A 16,060-nucleotide genomic window follows, 5' to 3' on the forward strand; every position below is an offset into this window, starting at 1 on the left:
ACCCAAGCGAAACTGTACCATGCCCGGGGTTTCAGGGGGAGGCTACTAAGTTCTAAAACCACAGATACACACCCCGTTTATAAGCTGCTACACTGCAGACCACTCCAATACATGAGGTTTGATCAAGAGACTGTCTTGGTTTGGTTTGGTTTGGTTATCAAGATAAATCAGAACACATATTTCTGAATCTGAACTCTTCCCTCAATGTAGTCATCTTGGGAAATTACTTGGAAGACATCACTCAACTGAAGGATTTACCGTGTGTAGTGGACTTATCTTGGAATGACAGCACCTGTGCCGTGGCAGCCTCATTGAGGCCATGAGTCACGAGTGGCCTTGGGACTCCGTGGCTCGAAAGGAAGTGACAGGCAATGAACAGGCCAGTGAGTAAGACAATTCCAGTGAGAATTCCAATGGCCCCCAGTACCATGATGAGACCAGAGCAGTGGGAGGGGCTTGGGGACATTGTGTGCTGAGGGGCGGCTACTTCATATTGGACACTCTGGGAGGCTTGTCTGGAGAGGGGACAAGAATGGAAGTAGAAATCAACTGAGGGGGGCCCCTGGGTGGCTCACTCAGTTGAACGTCTGCGTACAGCTCAGGTCATGATCCCAGGGTCCTGGGATGGAGTCCCATGTTGGGTTCCTTGCTCAGCGGGAAGCCTGCTTCTCCCTCTGCCTGCTGCCTGCTTGTGCGCTCTCTCCCACTCTCTGACAAATAAATAAATAAAATCTTTAAAAAAAGAAAAAAGAAAAGAAACCAACTGAGAGGCAATTGCATCAAGAATTTTACTGAAAGTCAAAACTACCCAAAAAGAGAAAGACTTGCCACTGAGGAAGCTATTCCAAAGAACATGCCCCAGACTCTAAAAGCTATTTCCAAAGAAGAGGCCCCAAATCTCTGACCAGTGGTTGTCTCTTTCAAACAAGTGCTGGGCAGTGGGGCCTGCCCATCACGTGACCCCTTTCAAAAGATGTTTTGACATCAGCCTCTTTACCTCACACAGGGCCAACGTCCCTCAGCAGGGGCGCCGAAGAGCACCCACAACGACCACCACCTCTCTGAGAAGCCTAGACATGGCGCCTCATAGGCAAGGAATTCTAGCACCAAAGGAATAGCAAATAAAAGCTCAGATCTGCCTGGAATGTTCTCCGCCAGTACTTTTATTTACGTCCTTGAGGGTTCTGGTCTCCCAATCCTCAAGGAGTCAACTGCAGCCAAGGGTGGGCAGTAGAGAAAGTGAGGCTCAGGCTTTGAGTCTGGGAATCCATTACCTTCCCCCTCTTTTTCCTGGGGGTGTTTTCCTTAGACTCATTATTCTTGGCCACATCTGCCATAAGACCCACGGGGCCAGGATGGGGGTGGATCTAGAAAATGAGGTGAAGGAGGCTTCTCAGCCCGTTCAAAGCATAAGCTCCAGGCCAACCCAACACACACGGACAAAGAGGGTCTTCCCTCTCCACGCCCCCACCCCCCGCCCCAGTCTACTCCAGGGAACTATCCTGTGGTCTGGGCAAAAACCAGTCTGTACTCAGGAGTCTGTCTTCTCCTCTCTCCCCTGGGGCAGTCGTGGGTGGCTGGCCGGTCAAGAGTTGGAGGACCTTCTGTCTTAGCCCTTAGTTTATCATCTCCCTCTCCCACAAAAAGCAACTAACAAGGCAGGAAGGAAGCAAAATGCTACAATCTGTGCACAGATTCAGAAGCGCTATGGTAAGAACTAATTTAGACATCACCACATCCTAAGAGGTCCCCTGCCTGCCCAGACGTACGCTTCCTACTTCAAAGAAAGATTGTTAATTACACATTATGACACTAATTATATCCAAATGCATTATGAAACAGGATCTTTGCTAAGCAATTGTATTATTTTAATTCCTTTCTTCTATCATTTTTAATAATTGCTCTCTGGCTCTTATTACATTAAGATGCAATTAAGAAAGAAAAGTCCTTTATATTTTAAATCTACTGCATTTTTTTTTTTTACATAAAGAATTCCACAGCCTTCCCCAATAAGGTAGCACACAGTATGGCCGAAAGACAAAAGGTACAACTTAGATAAAACTAGCTGAGTCCAATTTAGGGGGAGAAAATGCAAGTCTACTTATTTTGAGAACCCTTGGCATTTACTGAAACGATGGAGAATTCTTGATCACACCAAGGGAAAACAAACCACATACTTGTACACTCATATGGAAGAGAAAGCTCTCTACCATCCAAGGAAGAGGGCATGGCAAATCAGGACTCAAATGTTAAACTCTGGGATTACTAAATGTTCAACACTAATATTCAGTACTAATATTAATTGAATACGAATATTCAACCACCTGCCCAGTAAAATGACACCAGTATTAAATGTGAACCTACCCATGCTGAATTATATTTCCTTTGAAGTATAAAAATAATGTCATCTAATCTGTAGAAGAATGAACAAAGAAGAATAAAATTTTGAACAATTTTAAGCCACAATTTGTGAGCCATAAAATTTCACATTCACACACACTAAGGCTGAGTGGCATTTCAGTGACTGGCCTTATTCATCCTTTACTTATTTTCTAGTCCATAGGTCAGTAAACTTTCTTTCTGTGAAGAATGAAATAGTAAACATTTCAGGTTTTGTTCAGGTAATTACTCAACTCTGCCCCCAACATAGCACTAACTCATGTTATTAGGGGTATATCATGGAATATTACTCAACCATAAGAAAGACTGAAATCTTTCCATTTGCGATGACATGGATAGAGGTAGAGAGTAAAATGCTAAGTGAAATAAGTCCATCAGAGAAATATGATTTCACTGATATATAGAATTTAAGAAACAAAACAAACAAGCATAGGAAAAGAGAGAGAGAGAGAGAGAGAGAGAGAAACCAAGAAACAGACTCTTAACTATAGAGACAAACTGATGGTCACCAGAGGGGAGGTGGGTGGGAGATGGGGGAAATAGGTGATGGAGACTGAGGGGTGTACTTATCAGGATGAGCACTGAGTGATGTATGGAACTGCTGCATGCCTGTCTCTATACTGTACTATAGAAATCACTATACTGTATAATTGAAACTAATATAACACTGTATGTTAACAATACTGGAATTAAAATTTAAAACTTAATTAAAAAAAAAAAAAAAACAGGCCCAGGGGCTAAATTTGCCTCCTCTTGGTCTAGTGCTCAGGGTGCTGGGAAGGAGAAGTGAAACAGCATACTTCAAACGCTCCCGTAAGAAAGTGGCAGGAACAAGAGTGATCTGAAACTACCCACCAGGGCACGAAACCCCAGAGTATTCTTCCCATCATACCAAGTACTTTTCCAAGACCAAAACCAAGTCTAGACACACGAGGTAGGAATTGGTCCTCAACAATCTTTGTTCTCAAGATACAAGGGTCTCTCGCTCAGAGAAGCAGCTTCTACTCTGTCATGGGGCTTGTCTTCTGAACTGGGCATCCAGTGGAGGTTCAGCACTGACCTCCTCCAACCCTGGCCATTTCTGTGGCTGGCTGTAGGCCAGGGCCAGGGACACGAGTTGTGGTCACAGAGTTAAAAGAGGTGACTTGTCCACCAGGGAAGGAACCCGTCCAACAACTCATAAACCACTCAAGAATGAAGAACATCCATAGGCAAGCCCTCCCACAGCTGGCCTTGAACTCCTCCTACCTGCTGAATGGCCGGGAAGGGTCCCGGGAGCCTGGAGCGGCCAAGGTCCACCAATGTCACCTCTCAACCCCCTCAAGACATGTGGCTCTTCCCTCTGGACACCTCCTCCTCTCTCACACCTCACACCCCATCCATCAGCGAATCCTACCAGCTCTCCCTTCAAAATGTATCAGGAGTTTGGCTGCTTTTCACCAATTCCATCGCCAGTATGCTAGTCAGAGCCACCTGCTAAGTTGGTCTTACCAATTCTGCCATTGATCCTGCCTCCCCCCAAACAGTATTCTCATGTTAAAAAATTAAGTGAGATCATGTCCATCCATGGTCCCCAAAATCCTTACAATGGCCTGCAAGGCCCTATGTAATCTGGATCCCCATACACACACCCCCATTGCCCATCGCCTCAATCACCCCTTAGTCCTCTCCCGCTCGCTCACACTGTAACAGGTGCAACAGTCTCCTTTAGTTCCTCAAACACGCCTGAACACACCTGAAACTCAGGACCTCTGCTCTTCTCCTGCCTCGGCCTGGAACGTTCTCTCCCACAAAGGCACCTGGCTTCCTCCCTCTCCTCCCTCCTGTCTTTGCTCAAATGTGTCCTCAGAGAGATCTTCCCTGATCATCCTATGAAAATCACAGGCCAACCCTCCAACCCCACCACCGGGATGCTCTACCACCCCTCCTCGCTTGGTTTCTCCCCAAAGCATGAATCAGCAGCGAACATGCTGTGCCTTAAGTCAGACTTCACACACACTAGAAGGTCAGCTCTGTGAGGCCAGGCATGTCCTCGAACTGAGACAGGCATGCAGCAGCTGGTAAAAAAGCATTTGTTGAACAAATTAATCCCCTTCTATTTATCAGCCCTGGAGTATCTCAGACGATTCCTTTTTTTTTTTTCCCCCTTCCATTCTTCATTTTTAGCATCTTTATTTTTTATCCTACTTTCATCTTCATTCAATCATGCTTATCGATTCTTGTTCCTTCCTTTTTCACTCCACATCTTGCCCTCCCTTCCTTGTTTTATCACCCAGAACCGTTTAAGTAGACTTCTACATCTAAAAACAGAGGCTTTTTTAAATTAGTTTCTACCAAATCCTGACTCCAGTATCAAATATGTAAAGAATCCAGGAGTTGGCAATAAAGTCTCTTAAAAAACTCGCTGATCATCTTTGAAGGATAATATGGAATCGATTCATTATTCTGGTAAATAAAAGAATCAAGCCATTATTCTGCCTTTTATATACAAACGATACCTCGAGGTAATTTTTTTAAAAGACTGAAATAAAGTTCTTTATAAAAATGTTCCAGGGGCGCCTGGCTGGCTCAGTCATTAGGCGTCTGCCTTCGGCTCAGGTCATGATCTCAGGGTCCTGGGATCCAGCCCCGCATTGGGCTCCCTGCTCGGCAGGAAGCCTGTTTCTCCCTCTCCCACTCCCCCTGCTTGTGTTCCCTCTCTCGCTGTGTCTCTCTCTGTCAAATAAATAAATAAAATCTTTAAAAAAAAAAAAATGTTCCAGCTAATAAATACAGAAGAAATGACGGAATGAGATTATCACCTTTTTGTAAACACCTTAAAGATGATGTAGGCACCCAATGGAGGCCATCAGTGGCTACTGGGGCCCCTAATAAATACTGGATGATCAGATTCCTGGCACCTGCCACCTCAAAAAGACACAAAATCTGTCACCTGATGAAGTTACATTAATCACGCATGAAATACTGTTGCCCAAAAACAGGAACTTGAATCGAATAAAGCCTTTAGTTTATAGGACATTATGGAGACAATAAACACGTTTAATGACAACACAGGGATGCCGGCCACAGAGTCTACATTGTGGGCAATGCCACAGGACAAAAGGGCCAGCTTCTTGACCAAATATATTGCCAGAGAGAACAAGACAGGGACAGGAAACCTACATATTAAAAGAGACTTAAGAGACACTATCAACCGAATGCCGTGTGTGGACTTTAAGTCTTTTCATTTACTCTGAGCGACTTTTAACTAACTGTGAAAAAATATTTTATCAGACAATCAGGGAAATCTGAATGTGCATATTCAGTGATATTAAATGAATTATCATTCTTTTGTACGTGATAATAGTGTGTTGAGGTGTAACTAAAAGAACCCTATCTTTTCAGAGTCATAAGGAAATATTTAAAAACAAATCTGATTTTCTTTTTAAATCCACATCTTAAAATTCTTCTTCAAGCAAAGGACTTTGGTTGTTTTGATCCTATAGAAGTCACTGCTTTTCAAAGATACCCATAAATGAGGTGATGCAGAAAGAAGTAGTGAATATCAACAAACGCGAGGCATGGATTTAGGGCTGTATGATAAACATATAAATGAAAAAGCAAATAGACTGATATACCCTTGACGCACCTAGAAAGTCCCTCAAAGCATACAGGAGAGTATAAACTGCTCACCATGCGGAGGTCAGGCTTCTGATAATGTTAATATCTGGAACACAGCCATCTGGAAATTAAAGAAAAAAAAATACTTCTGAGTGACCAACAGCTTTCCCAAAGCCCATGCACTTTACCCCATGAAAGAAAAAGAAGCATGTCATTTATAAAACTGTATCCGACAAGGCATCATCAAGAACGAACAGCGGAGGGGAAAAGCAGAGCACTCGGAATTAGAAGCGGAGGAGTAGAGCCATCCGGGAGTTTACAACAAAGACAGAGTCCACACAGCCTCAGGCCCCAGGGGCATCCCCCCTCACACAGCCTCCTACAGTAACAATATCCCCGAGTCCGCAGCACGGTTCCACCCAGGCTCAGAATGCTGGTAAAGAAACAAGAGGGTCAATATCGACACCGCTTTAACATTATTTTCATTAAGATGGTTAAAATCTAAGAAGCTCCTTTCTTCCCTTAAGAAGGGAGGAAACAGGTTCCAGGGAAAAGCAGAACTGAGATGAAGGAGCAAAAGTGAAGATGAGTTTCGAACTTGAGACTGAGGCAAGGCTTCTTAGCAAGGAGCACCCGCCCACAGGTGCCCGAGCGGGCTCCTCGCAGCCGGCCCGGCCTGGTTCTCAACGCTGGGTGGGTTGGACTGGAAGTCCTAGAGGATCCCAAACAATTCCAAGGTTTTATGGGGCATAATGTTTAAAAAAAAAAAAAAAATTCTGATGTTTGTTAAAAAATGGTAAGGAAGACTTTATTCAGGGCTATTGCAAAAGAGGAGAGATGGAGCTCAACTCAATGCAGCAAAGACACCTGGGATGTATAACAAACAAGCAGAGCGAGGGGAGGACACGTCAAGGGTGGGGGGGGCGGTTCTTACTAAACCCACAGAAAGTAGGATTCCTGCTGAAGGCAGCCCCAGGTGACCAGGTATTGCATACCAAGGTGGTCACCTACAAGAGTGGGGGATTCTCTCTAAACTGATTCCTGCTACAACTGGGCTGGGCACGCCAAAGACAGGACAGGGACCACGCCAGGTCCAGGTCTAACCAAAAAGAGGGCTCAAAGGACCCTGACCTAAGTTTGCTTAAGGAGAGGATCATTGTCAGTGATGGTAACCCCGCCTTATAATAGAGATGCCGGCACCCAGAGATGGTATCCAAGGTCCTGAGGTGCCGAGCGGGAGCCGGGAACAGATCCCAGACTTCCCAGAGCCAAGCTGTGCGGTGTGAGTTACACCTGCTGCCTCACCATAATTACACTGCATAATTCTTTTTAATTTCCCAACTGCTTCCCCACATATAATTTCTGTTTTGCAAAAATCTAGAAATGCCCATTTCTATACATCCAGCTATCATGTGAGAGAAAAGTACCTTTGAACATAACACCATGTGAGGAATATATATGTAATTCCCTGAGATACCGAGGAAGACGAATTCATCGTCATGAGTCGTAATGAAGCCTTTCAAAGTAGCCTTGTAATAACAGGCCTACAAATAAAATAGGAAAAAAAAAGAAAAGAAAAGAAAAAAGAAAAACCTAAAAGCCTGGATTTAAAAGCATCTGAATAAAAACAGGAAGCTTCCAACCATGAACAGGATTACAAAACCTCCAGAGCACAAGCTAAGCAGTTTCCCATGATGCCCGATCCCCCAAGGAGAGCATTTAAGGATGACAAAGCTTCTCCTTTGCAGTTTCAAAAGTGCCATCGACTGGATAAAAGGTACTTGAGAATCTGAAGGGTCACATGCTCAATATTGTCTGGTTGTATCCCATCTTTTTCCCCCTGGAATGTATGCCCTGGGAGCCTGACCTTCGTGGCCTGCATCAACCAGGCTCCCTTGCCCTCTGGCCTCGTGGCAGATAAGAGTGGAAGCTTGAGAACAGGAGTTGGGTAAGAAGGAAAGAGCACGTATCCCCCTGCTTCCTCCCTGCCGGGTCACTGGAGGTCTCTCCACAGGTCACAGCTTCACTTCAGGAACCCTCTCCCCCTCAACTTAGCTCTAGGGGCTGAAGAGTGCCATAGACTGAATATGTCCCCCAAATCCACAAGTTGAAACCTACCCCCCAATATGCTAGTATTAGGAGGTGGGGCCTTGGGGCTGATTAGGTCATGAGGGTGGGGACCCCAGGAATGAGATTCGTGCCCTTATAAAAGGGACCCCAGAGGGACGCCTGGGTGGCTCAGTGGGTTGAGCGTCTGCCTTCGGCTCAGGTCATGATCCCAGGTCCTGGGATCGAGCTCCATGTCATCATCAAGCCCCCCAAGTCTAGCTCCCTGCTCAGCGGGGAACCTGCTTCTCCCTCTCCCTCCGCCCCTCCCCCCGGCTTGTGCGCTCTCTCTCGCTCGCTCTTTCTCCCCCTCTCTCTCACATAAACAAAATCTTTAAAAAAAAAAAAAAAGGAGGGGGGGAACCCCAGAGAGTCCCCTCACCCCTTCCTCCACGTGAGGACACAGGAAAAGACAGCCATCTATCAACCCACAAGCGGCCCATCACCAGACCCCAGATCTGCAGTGCCTTCATAGTCTGGGACTTCCCAGGCTCCACAAGTGTGAGAAATAAATTTCTGTCATGTATACATTTCCCAGTCTGTGGCATCCTGTCATAGCAGCCTGAACGGATGAAGACAGAGGGGCTTCCTCGGGTAGCCCCAGCACCTCACGCCCCCTCTCTGCTCCCTGACCCCGGGAGAAGCCTGCATTCAACTCTCCTCTCTCACCTCTTTGAGTGTGCCGTACCTTTTCCTGCCAGGCCTCTGACTGACGACAAAGGAAAGCGAAGGGGGGCAGAAAATCCAAAATTTAATTTTCCATACTTGCCTGCAGTTGAGTGGGGCGGGGGGGAGAAAAAGGGAAAATCCAATTGTTAAGCTAGGCTTCATGGTATGAACGGGGACGGTAGGGTATGGCTCAGGAGGCGCTGCGTGTGAGGGTGCCAATGAAAATGCAGAATTTATGTCCAGAAAGGGACACATGCATTTTTCTGAAAAGCAAACTCCAGGAAGAAAAAGGTCAAAAATTCAGTTGTATTCTCAAAAGTTGACCCCAACATGGAGAGCCAATGCTGTGAGAGAAACAGAACACGGAAACAGCCTCCTCCTGGCGAGGAGAAGAAAATGACCAGGTGGACGATGGGTACCTGTGCTGGGTACCTGTGCGGGCTGCAGGTGCAGAAACACAACCTCCTCCCCCCACCCAAGGGCCAGGCTGGAGGAGAAGCCACCCCCCAGCCGCCTCCCCCAGCTGCCCGCGCCCACTCCTCAGAGGCAGCGGGGATGGGTGCTGTCTCCCAACAGCCAAGTGACGTTTCAAAAGCTCATCAGCCCAGCAGGTGTTCGGATGCATACGCAAAAGCGAAAACAGTAACAGGCTGAGGAAAATCTCATCTTTTTGTTCCGAAGAGCTGGGGACACTGAGGCACGGGAGAGCAGGAGGGTGTGGGGGTGGCAAAGCAGGAGGGGAAAAGCAGAGTTGACGTCCCATCCCAGGGGCAGGGGAGAGCCCCCCACCCCACGTGTGGAGTCAGCCCTTACCTTCCTAGGGGGCCCCTCCCTTGCTGTGAGAGCCAGGATTCCAGAACGGTGGCTGAGGCCCTCCCCGGGGCCACTGTTTCCCCTGTGCAACATGGAGACCGCCATTCAGTATGAACCTCACACGTCTGTGGTGGGGGGTCAATGAAGAAAATGTGCATCCAACACTCCGAATGCCTTCCCAGGGATGTTTTATAATTCGTATCAGAGCTCTTCTTCATTTTCTTCACTACTGGGCTGGTCATGGCTACAAATGAACAGAAGCCTACGAAAGACTGAGAAAATCAACTTCCAATTCCACACCACAGAGGACGTCCCAAAAGAGTGACAAGCCACGTGGGCAAGGGCCCCTGAACGGGACCACACAGCCTCTACCCCACATGGAGCCCTAGGACTGTGTCCCCTTCCCTGTGCCACCATCCCTTCCCCAGCTGTACTAGGGGCCTTAGCTCAGAGGCAGAGGCTGCTGGGATCAAGGGCCCCGCTCGGGAGCCCGATGTCCTCAGCTGACCCCTGGCCTTGTCATGGACTGACCTGGGCAAGTTAAACTACCCTCTGACTTAGTTTCCTCGTGTATAAATCAGGTGCAATCATAATCGTAGTAGCTCTCTTTCTGGGAGAGAAAGAAAGAAAGAAAGAAAAACTAAAAAAAATTTTTTTTAATCTGTGAGGATTAAAAAAAAAAGTCACGCCAAGTTCTTAAAATAGCGCCTGGCATACAGGAAGAACTCAATAAATGCTAGCTATGGTGTTGCCCTGCACATTTAAGCTAGTTTCCGAGGCCCATCGAATAAGGAGGCATCTGTGCTCCGAAGAGCAGCCCAACACTGGCTCCACCAGCCCACGAGCCAAGCACCATATGTCCGTGATTCGAGCTGTGTTTTGTATGTTAATGTTCCTAAAATTACAATACACGTGCACATTTCACACTGCAGATTTGCTCCTCTGTAAAATGAGGACTACGGCATCTACCTAATGGAACTAATGGAAAATTCATGATTAATTTATGCAAAACACTTCGGACAGGGCTTGGCGTCAGAAACTGTTCTCGGCGGGTATGATCCTCATCAGGACATTAAGCGATCTGACCTGCTGTAGACCTTCCCGCTCCAACCGACTATGAAGATTCTTCCACATTCCTCCTTGATACAGGGATCGCTTGATCCCTGGTACCCAAAGATGCTGAGGGCTTGGGGCTGAGAAGTGAAGAGCCAAAGCCCTAGCACACAGCACAGCTGCTGGGTTTTTACCCTTCCCCTGGCTTCACAGAACTAGTGACTTTACAGGGATTGTTGAGAAGTTGTTAAGTTGCATCATATTGGTTCCTGGGTTTAAGTTTTTTCCCCACAGAATAACTGGCCAGTCATGATGCTGGTTTCTTGGTGGCCTCTAGAGGACAGATGGCCTCCATTCAGTCGAAGAGGGCCCCATGGAAGGTGGACCTTTAGCAGAAGCACCTTTTAAGAGGCAACTCGGAATGGAGAAAAGGTAGCAGGAAAGACCACCCAGCGCAGCTGAAGATGAAGGAGTGAGCCAAGAATCAAGGCAGTGAGCAAATCAATGGTGTCTATCGTCCAAACAGAAGTCCAAAGCCAGTTCCATCAAACCACCCTATTCTCCCTTCGTCTTTCATCTTAGCTACTTCCTCCCTGCGCTGGAGGCACGCAGGACACCCAACAGATGAGGGTATATCCAGTGGAAGGTGGACCCCCATGAGCATGGGCGCTGGGTGAGATTACCTGGATTCAAATCCCCGTGCCCCCAGCGATTAGCCAGGTGACCTTGAGCCCGTCCCCCAATCACTCGGGTCCTCGTCTGTAAGATGAAGGTAGCAGCAGCGAATAGGCGAGTGGGGATCAAATGAATGAGTACATGTGAAGCTCTTGAAACACTACCCAGACACACAACAATCAGTCACAAACCATGGCCCCCATCGTGCTATATATGGTACCTGCACCCCAGGAGCCCTGCTGGGGAAACCCCGAATTCTTGCCACTCTCGGGGAAGTCTGTGGGCCGCCCCGATCCCCCACAGCCAGCCACAGCTCCCAAAGTCTTCCTGCCCACAAAGCAAGGCAGGGGTCCGCTTCCCATGGGGGGGAAGGTGAACAGGGTCTGTCTTCCAGCACCAAGAAGTCAGCCATTTCCCACCAAAGGCCCAGAGACAGGAGTTGGGGGCAATAAAACCCAGAAGGAAAGAGCAAAGGCCTCGGTTCTAGAAGTGCTCTGGGCAAAAACTGCCAGTAAGCAAAAGTTCTGGAAAGCACCTGACCACTACACTTCAGGAGCTGGGACCTGAATCATGAGCGAGAAGGACTAGGGAAGGTCGTTTTTATAGAAACGTCTGAGGGATAAAGAGAGTAGATAAATGTCAAAAACAATGCCTAAAACGGCTGCACACTGCTTTGCTTACACAGCTTTTTCCTTCTTCAGACAAATGATAAAACTCCGCGCTTCTGAATATAAATCATCTTCAATTAAGACATTTCTGTTGGAAAGCACTTTTGGCAGGACAAACGAAGTATTCGCCACTGTTCTCCGACTTGGAGCTTTCAAGGTTGGCAGGGCGATTTATTTTTGTTGATTAAACAAAATACAAATGGAAAGGGCCTAAAAATTGATTAGCCAATTAAACTCAATGATTCCCAACAAAGAAATGTGCATCATTAGCTCTGCCAGAGTTATAAAAATGCCTCCTACTTTACCGCCGTTTTCAGGATTTACACCATCGATATTTGTGCTGACAGAAAGATTAAGGAAGGACTAGATTAAGCAAAATTTGTCTCCTCTTTTGCTGGAACAGAAGGAAGAGAAACAATTAAGGGCTGGGGCCATTTCAGGAAGAACGTTTGCACAGCCTTCGTAATTCTGGAAAGAGTGATTCGGGCTGAGTGAGCTGTTGTCAGTCATTTTGTGTGTACTTGTTCTTGGGCAAATTACAGATTCACTAATAGGGGCCAAGTTTGTTGAGATGACAACATTCATAAATATCCAAATTCTTCATTTTCTCTTTTCACTTTCCAAGGGGATGAGTGTCCAGATAGGCAGCCAACCAAATGATGGGTGTCAGATGCTTCTGCAAAACAGATCAATGTACAGAGGGGCGCCATCCGCCTCTTTCAGTCCAGAGCAAAGTGTTTCTGGATTGCAACCATGGGGTCCAGACCACAGTTGCAATAAATTCACATACAATAGCCACACACCCAGGCGGCAGAATGCTGAGACTTTCCGGTGGTCAGAGCATGAATGTTGCAGGCTGCTACGAATTTTTAAACTTGATTGTACATAATTGTTAATCACTGACCCATTCTCCAACCCTCCCGGGCTGGAGCATGTTGCTAGGCAACCAATTGTGCTCTAGATACTTTCTGAAAGCTAGTGAGGCAAAGACCAAGTGTCAACTAAGTGAACACTAACCATGACAGACAGGTTCAAATAAAAAAAGGATGCCCCGTTTCCTTAAAGCACGGCCGTCCCGTGCCTTTCCTAACGTAGACACTATTTCCCTTATCTAACAACTCAGCAAGAAGCTCTCTTAGGTTGAGCTGGACAAAACTGCCCTCATAGTAGCTCAGTTTGGCAATTCTGACGGTTCAACCTAATATCTTAAAAGAGGTCCACACAGAGCGTGAAACAGAGGGATTATTTTCCTCTGCTGGGGCATAATCACAGTTGTGGCTTCGTATCAATAACACAGCATTCACCCAGTCCACACGGTTCTGAAAATTCTTCTGATAAGAGAAAGCCGGCAGAGGCAACATGCATCGTTTTGTAAACCCCCAAGTAAGAAGTCACATTTATTTTTCCATTTTAGACTATTACAGACGGATCTATTTCTTGTAAATATCCACACCTTCCTGCCTTTTCAAATGCTCCAAGTCGGCGGGAGTGGGACTAAATTTATTTTTCCCAATTTGAGATCAGGAATGCCAAAGGACATTCTAAAGACGAGGACAGAACTGCCAAGTACGGGAAAAGAAGTTCATTTAAGGGGAAAGAGGAGGGAAGGCAGGATCGCTGGTATTACGAACACGATGCTATTCCGGGGAAGCCCGTGAAATCTGATGACTCTCCTGTTCCAAGGCAGCTGAGAGCCCCACAGTCAAGGAGCGCTGGGAAAAAAAATAATGACCCTATGTCAGCTCACAGAATGTCTCCAGGAGGTTTTTAGAATCTCTGTTGGAAGCCCTGAATAATGACCAGCTTGGGCAGTGCATACGAGTAGATGACTAACCTCATTAGGAAAGAATTGGTAAAAATTATTAGGTAAAGGGAGAATTCACAGGGAAGCTTAGGTTTAAATTCTGCCCTTATTGAACACGTTTGAATACCAGTGCAATCACCACTTTCTAGCAACCAAGATTAATTGTATCTAAAATTATTAGGTTACAATTTATAAACTAGACACTTGTAAACTTTATATTGGGCAAATGGCAAATTGTGGTAAGAAGGCAACAGAAAGTTTATCACCCTTGCTCAGATGACCCTTATTAAAATATAAGCAGGCTGTTTAGTGTGGATTGGCTTTATGTTACATGCTTATAATTAAACATAAAAATAAATTTAAAAATACAGAAACATATAAAGTTAAAAGGTGCAAGTTCTCTCTCCAACTCATTTCCACCTTCCACCACCCTCCAGAGGTACCCACCAATCTGTCTGCTTATTACTCTTTGACAAAAGTGGTGTCCCATGCATATTTCGGCAACTTGCTTTTCTCACTCAACATTACAACATAGAAGCTCGTTTTAAACAGAGTCCTCTGGAGCATTCAGTTCACCAGCCGGTCTGTCCATGATTTCAAAATAAAGCTTCTCAGAGGAGAAGAGTGACCCTTCTTCTCTCAGAGTTAACCACAATTTAAAGACCCATCAAAAGCAGGGTCCATTATTCATCTCCGGAGAGCTCCAGGACACACCGCTAGAAGCCCAAGAAGGAGGAAAGACATTTTCAACTCCAGATATGTCCACAGAAATTCAGCCTGGCACAAATGGAGGTCCCAAGAAGCAACTAGCTAAAACCACAAATGGGTGGCTTGAGTTGGGAGTCCCATGGGAGAGATGTCTCTATCACCAAAAAGAAAAAGGAGAGAGGGAGGCCAATGAAATCCAGAAACATCAAAGACTGCATAAATATCGAGAACCAAGTGCTAAATTAAATTCTGAAGCTCACTGCTACAAACTGGGAGAAGAATGTCATTTCAACAAGGACATTTTGAACCCCCTGTGAAGGAAACTGTGGGCCTGCTGGGAACCAGCAACTACAGAGACAAGGAACAAAAAGACTTCAGTGGGCGTTAGGACTATCATAGGAAAGCAGGGACCCACAGAACTGTGGTGTGTACAACATGGATTCCACATTGCTCCAACTTGGAAATTACCAAGCTATATTTGAGGTTGTGCATTCTTTACTCAAGAGAAGCAGCTGCAGACCTAAATTCTGAAGACCACAGTCCTAAGTCTAAGTTTTACAAATAGACTTTAAAAAGGCACTCCCTCTCTCTACATATCAGTTCTCTTGTCTATAAAATGAGAAGACTGGACTAAAAGAACTCTAAAATCTGTACCATGATTTATTTTTAAGATTCTGTTAGTTAAAACTATCTTCATAGATGGATGGATAGATGATGGATGGATGATGAAGGATGGATGGATGGATGAAGGATGGATGGATGGATACTGGGTAGATGGATAGATAATGGATGGATGGATGGATGGGTGGATGAATGGACAGATGATGTATGGATGTGTGATGGGTAGATGGATGATGGATGGACAGATGATGGGTGGATGGGAGGCAGTGGTCTACTGAATGGGACCGTACAGGCTGTGACCAATTGTTAATAGTTTTAGAAATTTGGGGGGCCATTCAATACCATGTTAGTAGCTTGGAATCAGTCATGGAGGGAATATTTACACCACGGAAACTGGCAAACACTACAAATCGGGCCTTTTTATTCATCCCGCAGAGTCGGCTTACCAAAACACCACTGAAGAAAGAGAAGGAGGAAAAGATGGTTGGGCATCTGCCTTCGGCTCAGGTCATGATCCCAGGGTCCTGGGATCGAGTCCCGCATCAGGATCCCTGCTCCTTGGGAGCCTGCTTCTCCCTCTGCCTCTCTCTCTCTCTCTCTCTCTCTCTCATGAATAAATAAATAAAAAGTTTTAAAAGGAAAAAGACGAAGAGGCAGTATCTGTATGTACGCCGACCTCCAAGCGGGCTGGCCTCCCGCTTCTCCATGTTGATACACTTACTATTTTCTCTGCCTGCAACACCATTATTCAGCTTTGCCTGAAGAACCAGGACTTCTTGCCCAAAACTCAGTTCAAGTCTCACCTCTTTTAGGAAGCCATCCCTGGCGTCTGCCCTCCCTCTGTGTGGGACCCCACCCTCCCGCAATGTGCTCCCTCCCGTGGCATGCTGTAACCACCTCCCTCTGCCCTCTCAGGTCACACCTACGAGACAGTGTGGTCCCT

At 46.2% G+C, this 16,060-nt stretch overlaps 1 protein-coding gene across 4 annotated transcripts in view; it reads right to left on the minus strand.

Annotated features, from left to right (window-relative positions):
- TIAM1 (TIAM Rac1 associated GEF 1) overlaps positions 1-16,060 on the minus strand; it is a 368,940-nt gene that overhangs the window by 287,999 nt on the left and 64,881 nt on the right. For 3 of the 4 annotated variants that reach the window (XM_027584315.2, XM_027584314.2, XM_027584311.2), the window contains exon 2: positions 6,073-6,121. The gene's annotated coding sequence lies outside the window, so the exon portion shown is untranslated. Of the gene's footprint in view, positions 1-6,072; positions 6,122-9,588; positions 9,787-16,060 lie in introns of those variants that run through there. The other variant, XM_027584313.2, reaches the window with a different exon arrangement.

The sequence above is a fragment of the Zalophus californianus genome, chromosome 1 (genome assembly GCF_009762305.2).
Source record: "Zalophus californianus isolate mZalCal1 chromosome 1, mZalCal1.pri.v2, whole genome shotgun sequence".
Lineage (NCBI taxonomy): Eukaryota > Metazoa > Chordata > Mammalia > Carnivora > Otariidae > Zalophus > Zalophus californianus.